Raw genomic sequence first — 11,162 nt, 5'->3', positions numbered from 1 at the left:
CAACAGGGGATTTCCCGAGATACCGTCTCGTAGTCCCAAACGTAAATGTGCAGGGGGATCTCCCGAATACCGTTTCATAGTCCCAAAATAAATATGCAGCGGGGGGATCTCCCGGAATACCGTTCCGTAGTCCCAAAGTAAATATGCAGTACAGGGGGATCTCTTGAAATACTGTTTCGTAGTCCTAAAGTAAATATGCAGCTCAAACAATAGAAATACAACTACAACACGGATTCCTACAATTTGGACTAAGTACAAGTCAAGGAAGAAGCAGGAAATTCACCAAGCATGTTGCACAGAGTTCAGATAAGCAATTAAGACACGTAGAAATGTTTTTCTAAACTAAACAGGATAATTACATATGTTGGTGTAGTTTAGTTAAAGAGAAAAAGATATTTTACTTAATGAAAACGGAGTCTTGCAACAAATAGTCCGTGTACGCACTCGTCACCTCACGTACACGGCGCTCATATATCAAAAACAGTACCAAAGCCTAAGGGGAGTTCCCCCACACAAGGTTAGGCAAGCCACTTACCTCGAACCAAGCTCAATCAATCAGTCACAATGACTTTCCCACGAATATCCGGCTTCGAGTGGCCCAAATCTAGCCAAAATCAATTACATGACATAAATATAACTACAAGAAACCAATCTAGCTAATGAAATCAAAGCTAACGCAAGAAATTGGAAAATCGCCCCAAAAACCTCCCCGGACCCACGTCTCGGAATCGGGTAAAAGTCATAAATTACGAACACCCATTCACTCACGAGTCTAACCATACCAAATTTACTCAAATCCGATACCAAAATCTCGATCAAAGCCCCAAAATTCGGCCTAAGAACTTTTCTCATGTTTTCCCCAATTTCTCATCCAAATTCCGTAATTAAATGATGAAATCAACTATAGATTAATGGAATATGACCAAAAACGAGTTAGGAATCATCACCCAATAGCTTCATCTGAAAATCCTTCAAATTATTGCCTAAATTCGAGCACTCAAAGTCAAATGGTGAAAATGACATAAACCCACAAAATTTCCCCTTTTCTGCCCAGCGATCTCGCAACTGCGGGCCAAGGATCGCACCTGCGACGCTGCACCTGTGGAATTTTCATCACAGGTGCGGAAATGACTTAAAGGAACTAGGTCCGCATCTGCAAGCAACAGGCTGCACCTGCGCGCCCGCTCCTGCAGAACTCCCCCGCTTTTACGGTCCTTCACCGCTTCTGCGTACATTCAAGCGCATTTGCGGGCATCGCAGATGCGGAACTCACCTCGCACCTGCGATCCCTGGCAACTCCTCCATTTCCGCTTCTGCGCTTGCTTTTCGGCACTTGCGAGCCTGCACCTGCGGTCTCCCCACCGCAGGTGCGAAAACACCAAAAGTCAGATTACTTCAGCAACAACACAACTTCAATTTTTGATCCGTCAAGCACCCGAACTCACCCGAGGCCCCCGGGACCTCAACCAAACATACCAACAAGTCCTAAAACACCATACGAACTTAGTCGAGTCCTCAAACCACATCAAACAACGCTAAAATCACAAATCACCCTCCAATTCAAACTTAAAGAACTTGAAACTTTAAAATTCTACAACCGATGCCGAAACCTATCAAACCACGTCCGAATAACCTCAAATTTTGCACACAAGTCATATTCAACATTGAGGACCTACTCCCTCTTCCAGAATCAGATTCCGACCCCGATATAAAAAATTTCACTATTGGTCCAAATCTCCAAAAATCCAACTTTCGTTATTTCAAGCCTAAATGAGCTACGGACCTCCAAAACACAATCCGGACACGCCCCTAAGCAAAAAATCACCCAAGGAGCTAACGGAATTGACGAAACTCCATTTTGGAGTCGTCTTCACAAATTTCTGGCTACGGTCCAAATCCTAAGACTTAAGCTTCCGTTTAGGGACTAGGTGTCCCAAAACACTCCAAAAACCAAAACTAAACCTCCCAGCAAGTCACAATAGCAGAAAAAGATATGGGGAAGCAGTTAACAGGGGATCGAGGCTATAACGCTCAAAACGACCGTCCGGGTCGTTACATCCTCCCCCTCTTAAAACAATCGTTCGTCCTCGAACGAGCTTAGAGACATACCTGATATAATGTTCTTTGACCTCAGCTTTTGAACCTGCCTGTCCAATATAGCCACTGGCTCCTCAACATAGGATAGATCCTTGTCCAACTGGACTGAGCTGAAATCCAACACATGAGATGGATCACCGTGATACTTCCGAAGCATCGAAACATGAAATACCGGATGAACTCCTACTAGGCTGGGAGGGAAGGCAAGCTCATAAGCAACCTCCCCAACTCGCCGCAACACCTCAAAGGGACCAATAAACCTTGGGTTCAGCTTGCCCTTCTTTCCGAACCTCAAAACGCCCTTTATAGACAAAATCTGGAGCAAGACCCGCTCTCCAACCATGAATGCCACATCGCGAACCTTCCGGTCCGCATAACTCTTCTGTCTGGACTGGGCTGTGCGAATTCTATCCTGAATCACCTTAACCTTCTCCAAGGCATCCTGAACCAAGTCTGTACCCAATAATCTAGCCTCGCCCGGCTCAAACCATCCCACTGGACACCAACACCGCCTACCATACAAAGCCTCATACGGTGCCATTTGAATGCTGGACTGATAACTATTGTTGTAGGCAAACTCTGCAAAGGGCAAGAACTGATCCCAAGAACCTCCAAACTCCATGACACACGCACGGAGCATATCCTCAAGAATCTAAATAGTGCGCTCTGACTGCCCGTCCGTCTGAGGGTGAAATACTGTGCTCAACTCCACCCGAGTACCCAACTCATGCTGTACGGCTCTCCAAAACCGTGAGGTAAACTACATACCCCAGTCAGAGATGATAGATACCGGCCCGCCATGAATCTTGACAATCTCACAGATATAAACTCGAGCCAGCTGCTCGGAAGAATAGGTAGTCATCACAGGAAGGAAGTGAGCTGACTTAGTCAGCCTATCCACAATCACCCAAACTGCGTCAAACTTCCGCTGAGTCCGTGGGAGTCCAACAACGAAATCCATAGTGATCCGCTCCCATTTCCTCTCCGGAATCTCTAACTTCTGAAGCAATTCACCTAGTCGTTGATGCTCATACTTCACTTGCTGGCAATTTAGACATCGGGCCACATATTATATTATGTCCTTCTTCATTCTATGCCACCAATAATGCTGCCTCAAGTCCTGATACATCTTCGTGGCACCCGGATGAATGGAGTACCGCGATCTGTGAGCCTCCTGAAGAATCAACTCATGCAAACCGTCCACATTAGGTACATATAGCCTGCCCTGCATCCTCAATGCACCATCATCCCAATAGTGACCTCTTTAGAATCACCGTGCTGGACCGTGTCTTTAAGGACAAGCAGATGGGGGTCATCAAACTGACGCTCCCTGATACGATCATAAAGAGAAGACCGAGAGACCACACAAGCCAATACTCGACTCGGCTCAGAAATATCCAATCTCACAAACTGGTTGGCTAAGGCCTGAACATCCAACGCTATGGGCCTCTCTGCTGCTGGTAGATATGCTAAACTCCCCAAACTCTCTGCCGGCGACTCAAAGCACCGGCCACCACATTGGCCTTTCCAAGGTGGTACAAGATGGTGATATCATAATCCTTAAGCAGCTCTAACTACCTCCTCTGACGCAAATTAAGATCCTTCTGCTTAAACAGATGTTGCAGACTCCGGTGATCAGTGTAGATCTCACAAGGAACACCGTACAAATAGTGACTCCAAATCTTCAAGGCATGAACAATAGCTGCTAGCTCAAGGTCGTGGACAGGATAGTTCTTTTCATGCACCTTTAGCTGTCTGGACGCATAGGAAATCACCCTACGGTCCTGCATCAACTCCGCACTGAGACCCACTCGCGATGCATCACAATAAACAGTATAAGATCCCGAACCTGAAGGCAATACCAATACTGGGGTTGTAGTCAATCCTGTCTTGAGCTTTTGGAAGCTTTCCTCACACTCTTCCGTCCACCTGAACGAAGCACCCTTCTGGGTTAGCCTGGTTATAGGTGCTGCAATAGATGAGAATCCCTCAACAAATCTACGGTAATACCCCGCCAAACCAAGGAAGCTCCGGATCTTTGTAGCTCAGGACGGTCTGGGCTGACTCTGCACTGCTTCCACCTTCTTTGGATCCACCTTGATCCCTTCACTCGACACCACGTGGCCCAAAAAGGCCATGGAATCTAACCAGAACTGACATTTTGAGAACTTTGCATATAACCTCTTTTCTCTCAAGGTCTGAAGCACTGTCCTCAGGTGCTGCTCATGATATTCCCGACTCCGGGAGTACACCAGAATGTTGTCAATAAAGACAATGATGAACGAGTCAAGATAAGGCCGAAATACACTATGCATCAAATGCATAAATGCTACTGGGGCGTTGGTCATCCCAAATGACATCACAAGGAACTCGTAATGACCATACTGAGTCCCGAAAGCAGTCTTCGGGATATCTGGCTCCCGAATCTTCAACTAATGATAACCTGAACGCAAGTCAATCTAGGAAAACACTCTAGCACCCTGTAATTGATCAAATAGGTCATCAATACGAGGCAAAGGATACTTGTTCTTCACTGTGACTTTGTTCAACTATCGATAATCAATGCACATACGCATAGAACCATCCTTTTTCTTCACGAACAAGACAGGAGCACCCCAAGGTGACATACTGGGCCTAATGAAGCCCTTATCAAGCAATTCCTGTAACTGTTCCTTCAACTCCTTCAACTCAGGAAGGGCCATGCGATAAGGAGGAATAGAGATAGGTTGAGTGCCGGTAACAAATCAATGCCATATCTCTGTTGGGCGGCATGCTTGGAAGATCAGCTGGAAATATATCAGGGAAATCCCTCACTACTAGGACTGACTCAACTGTAGGGGTATCAATACTGACATCACTCACATAAGCTAGATATGCGTCACACCCCTTCTCAACCATTCGTTGATCTTTAAGAAATGAAATAACTATGCCGGAAATGTAATCTAAGGTACCCCTCCACTCTAATTGCGGTAAACCTAGAATAGCCAGCGTCACGGTCTTGGTATGAAAATCAAGAATAGCATATTGGGCGACAACCAGTCCATGCCCAAAATAACATCAAAGTCTACCATGCTGAGCAATAATAAATCGGCTCTGGTCTTAAAACCACTAAGATTAATCAAACACGACTAATACATGCGGTCCATAATAAGAGAATCTTCCACAAGATTAGACACAAAAATAGGGGAACTCAAAGAATCCCAAGATACGCCAAAATACGGGGCAAAGTAAGATGACACATAAGAATAAGTGGAGCCTGGATCGAATAGAACCAATGCATCTCTATGATAGACTGGAACAATACCTTTAATGACAAAATCGGAAGCAACGGCCTCTGTAAGAGCAGGAAGGGCATAGTATCTGGCCTGGCCTCCCCCTCTCGGGTGACCTCTACCTCCCCGGCCTCGACCTCGGGCTGGCTGAGCAGGTGGGGTAGCAGCTGGTGATGTAATCATAGCCTGAGGACCCGGTGGAGCACGTTGTGGCTGAGAAGTCTGTGGAGGTGCACCCCTCCTAAGTCTGGGGCAATCCCTCACCATATGGCGAGTGTCGCCACACGCAAAACAAGCTCTGGGAGGGCGTGGCTGTTGTGGCTGGCTCAGGCCAGATCTGCTGGACTGACGGCTAAAAACACCTCGTGCAGGAGGCACGCTAGATAATGGAGGTGCATAATAAGGCTCCTGAGGTCTAGGAGGAGCTGGAATACCACTAGCAGCTGGAAGAGCTGAATGAACGGGGCGACTCACATAGCCCCTACCATGTCGAGCGCTGGGTCACGGGCACCAGAATAATGGCCAGACTCTCGAGAACTATTGGCCTCTCTCTCCTTCCCTATCCCAAGCAAGCATGCCCTCCACTATCCTAGCAATACTTACCACCTGCTGATACGAGATGTCCATCTCTAGCTCCCGGACCATGCTAGTCCTGATGTTGGGATGGAGTCCTCAATAAAACGACGGACCTTCTCTCGAAATGTAGAAACCAAGGCAGGTGCATGTCGAGCCAAATCACTAAAACGAACTGCATACTCTGAAACAGTCATAGCACCCTGACGCAACTGCTCAAACTCCGCGCGCCATGCATCCCTGAGGCTCTGAGGGACTCCGAGAACTGAGTCCATGTAAGGGAAGCTGACTCAGCCGGACTGTCCAACTCATAAGTATGCCACCACTGATAGGTTGATCCTCGAAGCTGAGAAGCAGTTAAAGAAACCCCACTCGACTCTGCTATGCCCATAGTATGGAGGATACAGTGGCACTCCTCCAGAAACTCTAGAGCATCCTCTAACGCTAGACTACTGAATGTAGGAGGGTCGTACTTCTTGTACCTCTCGAGCCTACGCTGCTCCTCCTCGGAAATTGCTGCCCTACCCTCGGGATGAACTGGGGCTACAGGTGGTACCAATATAACCTGTGGAATCTGACCAACCTGAACCCGCTGCTCTGGGTGTGGGCGGCGGGAGTCTGTGCTCCTCCCCCGGCCTGAGATGTGGCTGGAGCAAGGGGAATCAACCCTGCCTAAGCTAGAGTACCAAACATGCTCAGGAACTGTGCAATGGTCTCCTAAAGAGCTGGCGTAGTAGTAGTAGGCACCTCAGGTGTCTGCGCTTCGACTGGAGCTACTGGTGGCTCCTCTGTAGTAGCTTGCTTGGGTGTCTAACTGCACTACGTGGGCGTCCTCATCCTCTACCCCGGCCTCGGCCTCGGGCGGCTCTAGTAGGGGGCGCGGGTTCCTAGTCATCTCCGGCTGCACGTGTCCTCACCATCTGTGAGAAAATAGAAGACAGAAGTTTAGAATTTTGAAGTCAATAATCTTGCATGACAAGGAATCAAATAAAGTGGAATTTTTCTAACAGTTCCATAGCCTCCTTAAGATAAGTACAGACGTCTCCGCACTTATCCACGAGACTCTAATAAACCGGCTTGTGACTCACGACTCCTATGAACCTAGAGCTCTAATAGCAACTTGTCACGACCCAGTTCTCCCTCCGTGAACCATTGTGGCGGCACCTAGTCTCTACGACTAGGTAAGCCTAACATTTGCAAAAAATGAGATGAAAACATAAAAGCTAACAACTAACAGGAAATTTTAAATAAGAAATTAAGATATCGCTCGGCATATACAGTACTCACTCTCGAAATGTACATAAACTATCCCAAAACCCGAAACATTGTAAGTCACAAACTACAGAAAGAAAATTGTGCTTCTATACTGCACAGTCCAACAAAAGGAAAAACAAGAAGTGTTTGACATGAGGAAGAGTAGAAAGGGACTCCGAGGTCTGCGGGGCAGATATACCTTGAAGTCTCTAAAGCTGTGTCGCCTCACTGATAATGCGGCTGATAAGCGGTACCTGGATCTGTACATAAAAAACATGTCCAGGGAAGGGCATAAGTACACCACAACAGTACCCTGTAAGTGCCAAGCCTAACCTCGGTCGAGTAGTGACGAGGTCAGGTCAGGCCCTACTAGTATATATATATATATATATATATATATATAATAAAGCAAGGCAGAATGAAATATTCCAGTAAAATAAAGACTGAGAATTAATAAGAATGAAATCACAGAAGGTAGCAGCTCAGTACACAAAGATAACAACAGGGATCTCCCGAGATACCGTCTCGTAGTCCCAAATATAAATGTGCAGGGGGGTCACCAGAAGTCTGATCACTTCAGCAACAACACAACTTCAATTTTTGATCCGTTAAGCACCCGAAACTCACTCGAGGCCCCTGGGACCTCAACCAAAACATACCAACAAGTCCTAAAACACCATACGAACTTAGTCGAGTCCTCAAACCATGTCAAACAATGCTAAAATCACAAATCACCCTCCAATTCAAACTTAAAGAACTTGAAACTTCAAAACTCTAAAACCGATGCCGAAACCTATCAAACCACGTCCGAATGACCTCAAATTTTGCACACAAGTCATATTAACATTGCGGACCTACTCCAACTTCCATAATCGGATTCCGACCCCGATATCAAAAATTCCACTACCGATCCAAATCTCCAAAAATTTGACTTTCATTATTTCAAGCCTAAATGAGCTACGGACCTCCAAAATACAATATGGACACGCCCCTAAGCCAAAAATTTCCCAACAGAGCTAACGAAATTGACAAAACTCTATTTTGGAGTCGTATTCACATAATTCCGACTACAGTCCAAATCCTAAGACTTAAGCTTCCGTTTAGGGACTAAGTATCCCAAAACACTCCAAAAACCAAAATGAAACCTCCTGGTAAGTCACAATAGTAGAAAAAGATATGGGGAAGCAGTTAATAGAGGATCGGGGATATAACGCTCGAAACGACCGGTCGGGTCGTTACAGGCATTTACTGATCATCGTAGCCTCCAGCACTTGTTCAAATAGAAGGATCTCAATTTGAGGCAATGGAGATGGTTGGAGCTGCTAAAGGACTATGATATTACTATTCTATATCATCCGGGAAAGGTCAATGTAGTGGTCGATGCCTTGAGTAGGAAGGCAGTGAGTATAGGCTGTCTTGCATTCTTTCATGTTGGGGAGAGACCTCTTGCAGTTGATGTTCGGGCTTTGGCCAACTAGTTTGTGAGATTGGATATTTTGGAGCCCTGTCGGGTTCTAGCTTGTGTGGTTTCTCGGTCTTCCTTATTTGATCGCATCAGAGAGCGCCAATATGATATCCCTCATTTTGTTGTCCTCAAGGGCAGGTTAAGCACGGTGATGCCAGAGATGTGACTATTAGTGATGATGGGGTGTTGAGGATGCAGGGCTGGATATATGTGCCCAATGTAGATAGGCTACGGGAGTTGATTCTTGAGGAGGCCCACAGCTCGCGATATTCTATCCATCCGGGTGCCGCGAAGATGTACCAGGACCTGAGGCAGCACTATTGGTGGAGGATAATGAAGAAGGATATAGTAGGGTTTGTGGCTCGGTGTCTCAACTGTCAGCAGGTAAAATATGAGCATCAGAGACCAGGTGGATTGCTTTAGAAGATAGAGATTCCAGAGTGGAAGTGGGAGCGGATCACCATGGATTTCGTAGTTGGGCTCCCACGGACTTCGAGGAAGTTCGATGCTATTTGGGTGATTGTGGATCGGCTGACCAAGTCCGCGCACTTCATTCCTGTGAGTACTACTTATTCTTCAGATCGGTTGGCTGAGATTTACATCAGAGAGACTGTTCGCCTGCACGGTGTGCCGGTTTCCATTATTTTCAGATAGTGGCACGCAGTTTACATTGCAGTTTTGGAGAGCCGTGCAGCGAGAGTTGGGCACTTAGGTTGAGTTGAGCACAACATTTCATCCTCAAATGGACGGAGACTCCGAGCGCACTATTCAAATATTGGAGGACATGTTACATGCTTGTGTCATTGATTTTGGTGGTTCGTAGGACCAGTTTCTGCCGCTCGTGGAATTTGCTTACAGTAACAGTTATCAGTTGAGTATTCAGATGGATCCATATGATGCTTTATATGGGAGACGGTGTAGATCTCCGGTGGGTTGGTTTGAGCGGGCGAGGCTAGGCTATTGGGCACTGACTTGGTTCAGGATGCTTTAGACAAGGTTAAATTGATTCAGGAGCGGCTTCGCACGGCGCAGTCAAGACAAAAGAGTTATGCCGACAGGAAGGTTCGTGATGTGTCTTACATGGTTGGGGAGAAGGTTCTGCTGAAGGTTTCACCCATGAAGGGTGTTATGAGGTTCAGGAAGAAGGGCAAGTTGAGCCCTCGGTTCATTGGGCCTTTTGAGGTACTTCAGAGGATTGGGGAGGTGGCTTACAAGCTTGCCTTTCCACCTAGCTTGTCGAGTGTGCATCTGGTATTTCATGTTTCTATGCTCCGGAAGTATATTGTCGATCCGTCTTATATTTTGAATTTCAGCACGGTTCAGTTAGATGGTGATTTGACTTATGATGTGGAACCGGTGGCTATTTTGGAGCGGCAGGTCCGAAAGTTGAGGTCAAAGGATACAGCTTCAGTGAAAGTGCAGTGGAGAGGTCGGCCCGTGGAGGAGGCTACTTGGGAGACCGAGTGGAAGATGCGGAGCAGATATCCACACCTATTCATGGCTCCAGGTATGGTTCTAGACCCGTTCGAGGATGAACGTTTGTTTAACAGGGGGAGGATGTAACGACCCGGCCGGTCGTTTCGAGAGTCGTAGCCCCGTTCCCCCATTTTTTGCTTCTTTTGTGTTCTACAGCTGTATTATGACTCATCGAGTTAGATGGTTCGGGTCCGGAGTGATTTCAGAATGAATTGAGACACTTAATCTCTTATTTGAAAGCTTAAGTTGGAAAAGTTGACCGGATGTTGACTTATCTGTAAAAGACCGTGGATTTGAATTTTGATAATTCCGTTAGCTCCGTTAGGTGACTTTGGACTTAGGAGCACGGTCGGGTTGTGTTTTGGAGGTCCGTAGTAGAATTAGGCTTGAAATGCCGAAAGTTAGAATTTTGGAAAGTTTGATCGGGAGTGGACTTTTTGATATCGGGGTCGGATTGGATTTTCGGAAGCTGGAGTAGGTTCGTGGTGTCATTTATGACTTGTGTGCAAAATTTGAGGTCAATCGGACGTGATTTGATATGTTTTGACGTCGTTTGTAGAATTTGGAAATTCCGAAGTTCATTAGGCTTGAATCCGTGGGTAATTCGTATTTTTGATGTTGTTTGAGGTGATTTGAGGATTTGACTAAGTTCGTATAATATTTTAGGACTTGTTGGTATGTTTGATTGAGGTCCCGAGGGCCTCGGGTGAGTTTCGGGTGGTTAACGGATCATTTTTGGACTTTGGTTGATGGCTGATATCTGCTGGTGTGATTCTTCTGGTTTCCTTCATATGTCAAAATCAAGGTCATGATCGAGGTCATGATCGAGGCCATGATCAAGGCCATGATCGAGGGCAGAATCGAGAAGGAAGAATCGAGGGTAGAATCGAGGGAAGAATCAAGGGCAGAATCGAGGGTAGCGACCGGGGCAGGACCGAGGGCAGCCTGGACAGAAACTTTATGTTATAAAATAAGGGGACTTCATCCCATTTTCCATTTTTGACGAATTGGAGCTTGGGGAGAGG

This window comes from Nicotiana attenuata, unplaced genomic scaffold (assembly GCF_001879085.1).
Source record: "Nicotiana attenuata strain UT unplaced genomic scaffold, NIATTr2, whole genome shotgun sequence".
Taxonomy (NCBI): Eukaryota; Viridiplantae; Streptophyta; class Magnoliopsida; order Solanales; family Solanaceae; genus Nicotiana; species Nicotiana attenuata.
The sequence above is the reverse complement of the archived record's forward strand: the minus strand, read 5'-3'. Positions refer to the sequence as shown.